The 11464-nt window shown below is 43.2% G+C and overlaps 1 protein-coding gene and 1 long non-coding RNA gene across 2 annotated transcripts in view; one reads left to right on the forward strand and one right to left on the reverse strand.

The window, feature by feature from the left end:
• LOC126091892 (cadherin-99C) overlaps positions 1-11464 on the forward strand; it is a 631851-nt gene that overhangs the window by 108887 nt on the left and 511500 nt on the right. The gene's annotated exons all lie outside the window — the stretch shown is intronic.
• On the reverse strand, positions 4236-5996 carry LOC126091893 (uncharacterized). The gene is made up of 3 exons (XR_007521278.1): positions 5781-5996; positions 5512-5622; positions 4236-4368 (listed from the first exon to the last, which is right to left on the reverse strand). It is a non-coding gene; the product is annotated as an uncharacterized LOC126091893 (long non-coding RNA).

An 11464-nucleotide genomic window follows, 5' to 3' on the forward strand; every position in this document is an offset into this window, starting at 1 on the left:
TTACTTTTTCATCTCATAGATGATGAGACTAAGTTTTATGAATATTTTAGGATGACGCAGTGCACTTTCTGTGAACTTTTAAAGAAGCTAGAACCAAGACTGAGAAAAAACGACACTTTCTGGAGAGTATCAGTTTCACCCAAAGAACGACTGGCTGTTTTTTTTTTTAAGGTAGGTTAAAGAAAAGTACACAGGACACAAACAAATAAGAAGTTTTAAGGACAGCATTTTTATTTTATTACTTTAGTAATTGAAAGATAAATACATAAGTTAGTAAATAATACAGTTAAATTTCTACTACCCTAAGAAAAACAAATGAGGACTATTCAGTGGATTAGTTTCTGAAGCTGATGAGGATGCAGGGGAACTTGGAGGATGATGGCTTTGGTTATTTATATTCTGTCGACTCGTTTTCCACAGGTGAAGGATATGGCGTTGAAACAGATTTTGCTGAGGAATTGGAGGATGGTGGAGTGAATTGATGGACTGATACGTCATTCATGAGTTGCTTCAGTTCAAAGTCTAGTACAATGGAAAAAATCGGTATATTGCAACAGAAATTTCGAATATTTAGAAGAATCCTTCAGGGAGATCCTAATAACCTCACAATGATTGTGACGGCTGCGTGTATACTGTACAACTTTATTCGAAAAATGGAAGGTTATAGGGTGACCGAACAGAGGATGGATCAAAAGGAAACTGCTGAGGGATCCGGAAGATCATCAAATCTTCGAAACCTACCTCGAATTCGTGGGAGATCAACAGATGCTGCATTTGCTGTACGAGAACAACTGAAAAAATTCCTGAATTCCCCACAAGGGACTCTGGAATGGCAAGAACATGTCGCCTTGGCGATATAACGATGATATAAACCAAACATCTGCTTGTAGAATAAAAAGTAAATACATATCTTTCGGGTATTAAAACTTGTACAGTGTTTATCTTACCTTTGGCTTGTATATCTGTTGCAATTGTCTTCCAAACTCTCTTTGTACTCGGTATTCCTGTAGTTTTCACTTCCCTGATCGTAAAGAACAGGAAACTTACGAACTTATCCTATCAGTCGTTCCACATCCGTGTTTTGTACACAGAACAGTCTTGCGCAGTTGCACAGCTCACAAGACAGTTCTACCGTCGGGCCGTGTGCGTCACGTGGAAAACTAAACACGGCGAATCCCGCCCGGCCCGTTGAAGTTCCCCGTGCACGGCCATAGAGTAAATATCTCTGGAGTGAGCATTGCGGTCTGCGCATGTTGTCAACATTCAACCAGGATTGTCACGTGTTTTCGGGACTTCGCTGTGCGTGTGTGCTTTCCGCAGAGTTTGAAGTTTATAATATCAAGAGCTTTTTGTGTTTCACCGTTTGTTGATAGTGTAATAGCGATGGTGAATTACTGTTGTTGCTACGGATGCAAAGAAAAATATGTGAAAGGAAGGATAGTAACTTTTCATGGGTACATACGATGTAGTAGTTATCTTATTAGTAAGAGACACTGTACATGTTTAAAAATTTCGAGACGCATTATAATTAAGGCTTGAATCTGTTGACCTATTTTTCTACGATTTTATGATTATATAATAGATATTACGGCTCGTACGAAAGTTTACAAACAATCACTTCCTCTCGTAAATTTGCTAGTGGAACAGGGAAGGGAATGGTTAGTTGTTTCAGCAAATACTATCCTCCACGCATTTATCAGTGACTTGTCGATTATGTATATAGATTACTCAGTCTACTATTTATTTAATAAACTGGGAGCAAGTACGTAAAATGCGTTAACTAAATACTTCAAAGTGTCACCAGGACGAAAAATTGTGCTTCAGGTCGCAAAAAGTGAAAATAAACGCACAGAAACAGCAGAAAAAGGACGAATTAGCAGGGCTAATGTGTGGCAAATTCGGTATTTTTCGGACACTTGCAAAAGTACTAGTGTACTGTCAAGTCTTTTTGCAAGACTATTACTGCAAAAATGTACGTCAGGCTCTGTAATACTATTAAGTGCTGTATCATACCGAAAACTACGAAAAATCTAGTGCATCTGAACTGTGACACTTATCGCAAAGAAGCAGGATGTAATATCACTTGCCCTTGAAAGTTACGTAGCTGGTTTACTCCCGGTATCAAATGGATACTGTTAAAATGCGCAACATTTATAAATAATCCACAACACGTACCAAAAGATCCGTCTGTACTAGGGATGTAGCGACATTCTAAATATACAGGGCCCTATACGGACAAACACACGACGTCCCGAGATCACGTGATCAGGCCGGCAATGTATGTTGACAACACAAAATCTGTTCCGCGCATGTGAATGCTCACTCCAGAGGTATTTACTCTATGTGCACGACCCGGTCAAGTGGGCCCGCTATATTTGTTCTAGTGATGTATTTCGTTGTCCGGGTGGCGGCGGATACTCGGACGTGTCTCGGCACGGACACGGTCCGGACATGTGTGGCCCGACCTTAAAGCGCACGTTCGGCGTCCGTCGCAGCCAGTCGAGTAACACGAGGCTGCACACACACACACACACACACACACACACACACACACACACCTGTGTGGCTGGCGGGGCGACGCCAGACACTAGTGGTGGGCAGGAAATCGCGTATCTGTTAGAAATCACAGTGACTGAGAAGTCACAGATATCACAGTAGCAACTTTACAGAATCTAACTGCGATTTCAGTCACAGTTAGCAGTCGCAAGTAGTATTTCATATTCAAAGACGTGAGCCATCTATTGGTCGAATTTAGCACTGCTTTCTGCGATTTCAGTGACAAGTCGCAACTAAGAGTCGCAAGTAGCAACTAAAAAGCGCGGTTAACAGTGGCATCTGTTGGCTAAAGTTCGTACTACGTCCATCTCTGCGGTACGCTATGGAGTCTAACTGCGATTTCCGTGACAAGTCGCAACTAAGAGTCGCAAGTAGCAACTAAAAAGCGCGGTTAACAGTGCCATCTGTGGGTCAAAGTTTGTACTACGCCCATCTCTGCGATACACTATAGAGTCCCAACTGCGATTTCCGTGACAAATCGCAACTAAGAGTCGCAAGTAGCAACTAAAAAGCGCAGTTAGCACTGCCATCTGTTGAGCAAAGTTCATACTACGCTACTCGCTACCGAGTCAAACTGCGATTTCTGTGACAAATCGCAACTAAGAGTCGCAAGTAGCAACTAAAAAGCGCAGTTAACATACTTTTCCTAGTGTCATCTGTTGACCGACGTACGTACTTCGTTATTGAGGCCTTGTGCCTCACGAGATCGATGTGCTGTGTGTGCATATGAAGGCCTTATTTCAATAGTGGTACAAGTCCATTTTTGTTCATTTTGAGATACAGAGTCGTAAAGTTAAATGAGCGCTGACAAATCTGCATTTGAGATACCAGAAATATTCAAGCATATGGCTTCTTGCTAGAGATGAAGCTTTATTTATGTTTGTTTGGATCATTAATTTCAGAAGCATTATAGACAGAAAAGTGGAGGTAATGGACTTGTACCACTATTGAAATAAGCCCTTCATATTATATGATGACATGCACATTCAGCATCAGTTATGGTTGGTCAAATACTGCTGTGACTCTGAATGTATTATATTAATAAGAAGCAACATTGCCTTTTTCTCCTGAAAATATCAAGTAACGTAACAAATGTGTTTGATTCTGCTTCCAATATGACAGTTTTGGTTAATACTCCACATGCCTACAGGACTTTGCAATGTTAACGCAGCAGAACTCAGACATCTGTATAGGTGTAGAGAAATGAAAACAGTCATATGAATGCCTCACTTTTGTTCCGACACAGTTCAAGACTCGGGAGAAAAGTTTTACACCTGGTGTTCTACATGGCAACTTCACACACAAGAACTTTTTGCCGACACTACTACCACCTACATAAGTAAGCTTTTCCTGTGTTACTTTCAAGGAATTCACTTAAGCTATTCCTGATTTAACTGCAAGATCTGTACTTCCCACTTTCGTATCAACAGCCTCAAAATGCATATTGTAGACTTCGGGATATGTTACAGGTCAGTGTCACAACAAGATTGTGGAGAAAGAGGGGAGGGGGGCGGCATTTCACTCTCCAACAAGTGTTTACCAATAAATATGTGGCGGAAAATTAAGGGTATAGGACGGCTTAACATGTGGAAAACGAGATTTTCATTATTCGCTCATTGTATTTAACATTTATTATTCCTTTAAAATCGCACAACAACTTCAACAAAACACAGTTTAATCACTCATCTGCACACTTATTTCGCAATAATGTCACTTTTAAACTGCAAATCCTCTAAGAGCTCTCTTGAATCTTCACGAGTCTCTCCCTACAGCCTTGATGTGGATAGATACGTACAGCAACCAGAACTGTGTCTGCAAAATCACAAGGATTATTAAACAATTTTTGCTGTCCCTAATTACAAGCAATATAATTGGCAGAGTAGATTGCTAATATTTGCTGTAATGAAAGCCACTCAATGGGGTATATTTCACATTTGCAAGAACGATCTCACTTAAGTAATTAAGTCCATCGAAACACTTACAAGGGAACATCCCCATCGCACCCCCCTCAGATTTAGTTATAAGTTGGCACAATGGATAGGCCTTGAAAAACTGAACACAGATCAATCGAGAAAACAGGAAGAAGTTGTGTGGAACTATGAAAAAATAAGCAAAATATACAAACTGGGTCGTCCATGCGTAAGATAGGCAATATTAAGAGGATTGTGAAGCGACGAGCGCCGTGGTCCCGTGGTTAGCGTGAACGGCTGCGGCACGAGAGGTCCTTGGTTCAAATATGCCCTCCACTGAAAATTTTGCTTTCTTTATTTTCGCAAAGTTATGATCTGTCCGTTCGTTCATTGACGTCTCTGTTCACTGTAATAAGTTTAGTGTCTGTGTTTTGCGACCGCACCGCAAAACCGTGTGATTAGTTGACGAAAGGACGTGCCTCTCCAATGGGAACCGAAAACATTTGATCGCAAGGTCATAGGTCAACCGATTCCTCCACAGGAAAACACGTCTGATATTTTGTATACGACACTGGTGACAGCATGTGCGTCACATGAAAGATATATTTTGTCGACCCACCTAACTAGTACACTTGGCGAATGGGTGAAAAGTTTCTTCTATCTTGCCCGATTTAGGTTTTCTTGTGGATGTAATAATCACTCCAAAAAAAGTGATGAAAACATAAGAGTTTTTCACATAAACTGAAAATAAAAAGTTAAAATTTTCAGTCGAGGGATGATTTGAACCAAGGACCTCTCGTTCTGCAGCTGTTCACGCTAACCACGGGACCACTGAGCTCTGCACCTCACAATGCCCTTAATATTACCTATGTTCTCATGGACGACCCAGTTTGTATATTTTGCTTATTTTTTTCGTAGTTCCACACAACTTCTTCCAGTTTTCTCGATTGATCTGTGTTCAGTTTTTCAAGGCCTATCCACTGTGCCAACTTATAACTAAATCTGAGGGGGGTGCGATGGGGCTGTTCCCTTGTTAGAAACTAACCTCTCGTCTGACGAAAACGGTCTAAAGACGCAGTGGCAATTTCTCCAGATCTGCTGACAATGATATTTTGAGTTATCAGTTTACTGAGTGACTGAAATGTAGTTCGGGTACCTGGGAACATAACAATACGTTAGAATTCATTTTCTAAACACGAACTATTACGGTACTGTATGGCTACTTACATATTAATTACACTATTAATATTTTCACAGTTGTTTCTTTAATACAAGATTAAAGCCAACGGAAGAACAAACGTAAAACATACTTACCAATGACATGTTTGTTGAGATGCAATTTTCTGTGTGGACAGATGTAGCTTTTTCATGCGGTGGTAAGTCGCAGAAATCGCAGGAGTCACAGAAATCGCAGAAGTAGCAGAAGTCACAGAAATCGCAGAAGTAGCAGAAGTCACAGAAATCGCAGAAGTAGCAGAAGTCACAGAAATCACAGAAGTAGCAGAAATCGCAGAAATCGCGGAAGTAGCAGAAATAGCAGTGGCGGAGGGATACGCGACTTGGTTCCTTAACTGCGACTCTTAACTGCGACAAATCACAGTTAAGAATAACAGATACTGAAAAGTAGCATTCACAGAAATCACTGATATCAGAAAATCGCAGTTTAGCCCATCACTACCAGACACGCTGCCTGCCTGCAGTCGGGCGCAGCGCCGGCAGCCTTTCTCGCTTCGCAGTTGAAAGTTGGCAACAGTGCTGCCAACCGTCAGTGTCCTTCCTTCGCCGTTCAAAGTGACTAGTGTACTGTCGCGAACGATTTTCTTTGGTAAGCACGATTCACGTCATGTTATAATGAGCAACTGCATTTTGTGAGTAAATTGTGGAAAATAACATTATCGATTTTCTATTGCCTTCCACCGTTACTCGCTGCATGCGTTTGGCATGGAGCTACTGGGTTTGGAAAACGTGTACAAAACGTCATTTGCACTTTTCAAGTCGTATTACAAACGTTTGTGAGATGCGCTGGTGCGCTTGTTTTGTTCCACCCTCGTAGACCATATGAGACCTTACCACGATGTATATTATTCTTTACTAGCGACCCAGCTCAGAAACTGTTGGTTAAAATATTCGATTATTTCAGATTGCAAGTCTCACATCACACCCTGATGATTAGGTCGTTATCTTTTCGTTAATGGTCATATTTATTTCGGTACTTCAGAACTGCGTAACTCACTCCACATTTTTCGAAGTTTTTTCAGCGAATTACAGAGTGCAAATTACGACTGCTAATCTGAGGAAAGCAAAAATTGGCGGTTTGAAATTGTCGCCATATTTAGAAATGAGAGGTGAATGCTAGGTTACAAGAGAGAGTGATAAAAGTGACCCAACCGGATTTCGATCCCATAACCTTTCGGTTTCCAGCCGCACACACTACCGCTTCTTTTTTTCTCTAAGGAATACAAATGGGACCTGTTGAGGATTCGACCCATAGCTCCGTGGTACATGTGGATTTGATGCCCCACCAGACTGACTATTTAGGATTTTTTTTTTTATTGAAAATGGTTGTAGCGGCAGGGAGGGACGGACAGTCTGTTTCAGGCTGGGTGGAGACAGGGTGGGCAGCGGTCGAGTTCCAGGACCTGGCACGAAGCCTCCAACCCCACCTGTGACTGTCATGGTCCCTCACGTGGTACTGGCCATTTTCATTTATTGGTTATTCAGTACTGAAACTTTACAGATTTGCTACTTAAAAAAGGATGAAAAAATCGGAGTTAATCCCACATGGCCTCTGTCATTTAAAAAAGAAAAAAAGATCATTTCTAGTCGTTGCGTGCAACATCTTTTTGTTTACTTTTCATTAATTAAAGAAAACGAGACAAATAGGGCCACAAAAATGAACTAAACTTTGTAATAATGACGAAAATACGACGAGTACCGGTTAACTCAACAATTTTTTTTGTCAGTTTCTGCCAGGAGCAAGAAATGAAACATTCAACAGAAAAGGGATTCTACACATCATCCAACTCTCTGACGAATGAATAAATGCGAGATAAAGCATATTCGCAAAAAGCACACGATAGCGTGGCATCCTTTGCCATGTGCAGTAGGCCGTAAGCATATGCTGCTAAAAGGCATAAGGGTTCCGGTCATACCCACTCCTCACCACGTAATGAAAACATAATGCCCGACAAGCCACATAACTATTATTCTTCGTTCTGGGAAAGAAGACTGAATCGGTAATTGCCGGCAAGAAAGGCCAATTGTCGGCGGAACCAACTCCAATGTCTGTTACACAGGGGTCCAGCTGATATAAGGTATCTGTTTCATGACGACTGGATCTGTCTGTCTCACTTAGGCCAATGCGAAAAAGACAAACGTTGGTGGGGACAAGCTTACGAACGACTTGCTAACATGAGGACACTCATCGCGAAAATACACAGGCTGGCAGTGGACCAAACAACCTTCATATCCGTCTCTGTTGAAAGAGCAAACGCAATTTAGAAGCGTTCAGCGAGATAACAGCATTTTTACAAAGAGATGCAACTGGGAATGAATATCAGCCCTTAAATAACTGACATCAATAAAAATTTCCCGTATATGGCGTAATTTGTTTTTCGTCTGAGTAACACGTACTGGAAGGATTAAGCTCGCAGGTCGGAGACAGGCGAAAGGACGAGCTTTAACTGATTGGGGGACGCGAAAACACGTTAAAATAGTGCGTCGAAGAAATAAAAAAGGAGTCTTGGCTCAACAATCACGGAGGCCGAAACCTGCCATCAGCAGGGCTCTCCCCCGGACCCAATAGCGCACCCGAAAAATTGAGTTTCCAAGGTTCCAGCCTGATGAAGTAGCGGGAGGAAGCGGCACTCGTGTTCAGGTAGCGCTCCTTTAATCCTGTCCGATGGACTTAACAATTTAACGCACTCATCTTCATCGGACAACGATCAAGAATAACACCCAACGATCGATGGCGGACGACGGGCAAAGCCGATGTAATCTCAACCGCGTTAAATCTCCGTGAATGAGTGACCAACGTTTCTGGTCGTTGATCTGTGCTCCCGTAAGACGATAAAATTAATCCAAGGCTCCCTGGATCACCGGTATGTCGTCGTGAGCACGAAATTAGTTATTTTGTGTTTAGGGTTCTCATTCTTTAATTGCTTCAAATTCATCTTGGTTTGGATGCGAATAAAATCGGCAGTCTTCTTTTCATTCAGACATCTGTGAGTGTCGATTAATATATTTCTTATTTCAACTATCGAGACTTTATTCTTCTCCGCGCTTTATATATTTTTTTGCAAATAGAGCCAAATTTGACTGCAGAAAAATGATGTAAATTTCACAGATCTGACTACTGAAAAAGTCTAAAATTATTCAGAGTCCAAAAATTGTTTTTATGGTATCCAAAGCTTAAGAATACTCTCAACTGCGCGCATTTACGAAAGCCATCTCGTTTTCGAGTGAGAAGAGTCTGGTTATTGACACCAGTGTATAATCAGAACTCTTCCAGCCTCTCTGCCTTACAATGTACATTGAAAAGCAGTTAAATACTTTCATGATTATTTCGATGTGGACAGTTAAGACTCCAGCAGCACTTAATATAGTACTGAGAACTGGGCATGGCTTTCAGTTCCTTCTACATTTTTTCTGAGTTCGTTAATTTGGTGAAACACATTCCGCTGGCCGCGTCGATGAGCAGGTGTTGGCATTGTCTCCACAAAAAGCGATTACTTTGTCTAAGGGAAACTTTCCAGTTGTCTCCGATGCTTAAATAATTCCAGCCCCGTACTACTGGAGAAGTCTGGTACTTTCTCGAATGATGGCTCCAGATCTAGAAGGCGCTTGCAGTGTCGATACAGGACAAGCAACGTGCAACGCCATCTGTGGGACGAACCTGTCAACATAAACTTGTTGACGTAAATAAAACTAACAGAGGCTGCATTTACACGCTGCGTCAACAGCTGTCGTTACTTCAGTATTCGTGCCAAGTTCTTAACAGTATTTTGAAAAATCGGGACAAATTAGGTCTTATCGGGATAAGAGGGTCCATAGCGGTGACGGTCCCAATGTATAGGGACGGATGGCAACCCTACACAGACATACCCTCTTCTCCGAGGGTCATCTTTAACTTCCGTCCGGCCGTTTTTAAACCGTGTGAACCGTTTGTAACACTGAGTACAGCTTAAGCGCTCACTGCCGTAGGTCTCCTGCGTCATTTGGCTTGTCTCTGTAAAGTTTTTCTTGAGTTTCAAGCAAAATTTAATGTAGACGCGTTGGCCCTGTAACTCTGCCATCTCGAAACTCGCAAACTGTGCGACACAACGCTCTTCTACATACAGCACTGAACATTAATTGACTTACAACAATGAAAATTCTGGCCGTTACATATTAAACATAGGTATGTGCAGCGATGCCAACCGCATTTAGCTGCAATACGCCAGTGGCGCGAAATTACGAATTTTCCGGAATTTTTTGAACAGGTCTCATATAGTATGATTTTTGTCAGAAAATAATCCTGGCTGCAGCAAAGCAGACTGGGGAAAGGCGCGGCTGTTGTGTACCCGGTCGAGGCGTGTGCGTGTATCGAGGAATCGGCACACCTGCCCCGCTGGCGAGGCGCTTACGGGCACCAGCTTGTGGAGCCAACTGAGCAGTGCTAACATTCTCCACTGTGTTCATCACAAATCCTCGCTGCAGACACAGATGAAAGTCGGCAGATATTAATTGCTACCTGAGGCAGACGCGGGTTCAGCACCATCGCGGCTTCTCCGAATATTGTCCCATGAGAAAGCTGACGTCGCAAAATAGAGAAAACTAAAGACATTTTTGGAAGATGGCTGCCAACAGCCGTTAAGTAATGTACACACATCAAAAAGTTTTGCATCAGCTTGGTACCCATAACTACTGAAGACAGACGTTGACTGTGGATCTTACATCACAGGCACAGTCCCTTTGACTGTTCAGAGATTTCACCAAAGCCGCCCAAAGATGTAAACAATCGTGCATGAGCAGTGCCTGTTGGACGGAGGGGATTCAACAGCCGATCAGCTGCAGTCATTACACCAGGAACGAGGTACACGGCTCGTGTTGTCTGTAGTTCTTCCATGCCTAGACGGTCAGTAGCGCGTTTCGATCGCGTCGCCGGCCGGGGTGGCCGGGCGGTTCTGGGCACTACAGTCGGGAACCGCGCGACCGCTGCGGTCGCAGGCTCGAATCCTGCCTCGGGCATGGGTGTGTGTGATGTCCTTAGGTTAGTTAGGTTTAAGTAGTTCTAAGTTCTAGGGGACTGATGACCTCAGAAGTTAAGTCCCATAGTGCTCAGACCCATTTGAACCATTTTTTTCGATCGCGTCCACATTGTTACTTTGTGCCAGGAAGGGCTCTCAGCAAGGGAAGTGTACAGGTGTCTCGGAGTGAACCAAAGCGATGTTATTCGTACAGAGAGACATGTCTCGCTCAGGCCGGCCGAGGGCTACTAATGCAGTGGATGACCGCTACCTACTGATTATGGCTTGGAGGAACCCTGGCAGCAACGCGACCATGTTGAATAATGCTTTTCGTGCAGCCACAAGACGACGTGTTACGACTCAAACTGTGCGCAATAGCCTGCATGATGCGCAACTTCACTCCCGACGTCCATGGCGAGGTCCCTCTTTACAACCAAACATCATGCAGCGCTGTACAGTTGGCCCCAACAACATGCCGAATGGACCGCTCAGGATGGGCATCACGTTCTCTTCACCGATGAGTGTCGCATATGCATTGAACCAGGCAACCGTCGAAGACGTGTTCGGAGGCAACCCGGTCAGGCCGAACGCCTTAGACACACACTGTCCAGAGACTGCAGCAAGGTGGAGTGGTATTATGTGGGTCCGACGCACGGCGCTGGTGGTCGCGGAATGCGCTCCCGTAACGGCTGTACGATACATGGATGCCATCCTCCGACCGATAGGCCAACCATTGGCGAAGCATTCGTCTTCATGGACGACAATTCGCGC

Source organism: Schistocerca cancellata, chromosome 7 (genome assembly GCF_023864275.1).
Source record: "Schistocerca cancellata isolate TAMUIC-IGC-003103 chromosome 7, iqSchCanc2.1, whole genome shotgun sequence".
NCBI lineage: Eukaryota > Metazoa > Arthropoda > Insecta > Orthoptera > Acrididae > Schistocerca > Schistocerca cancellata.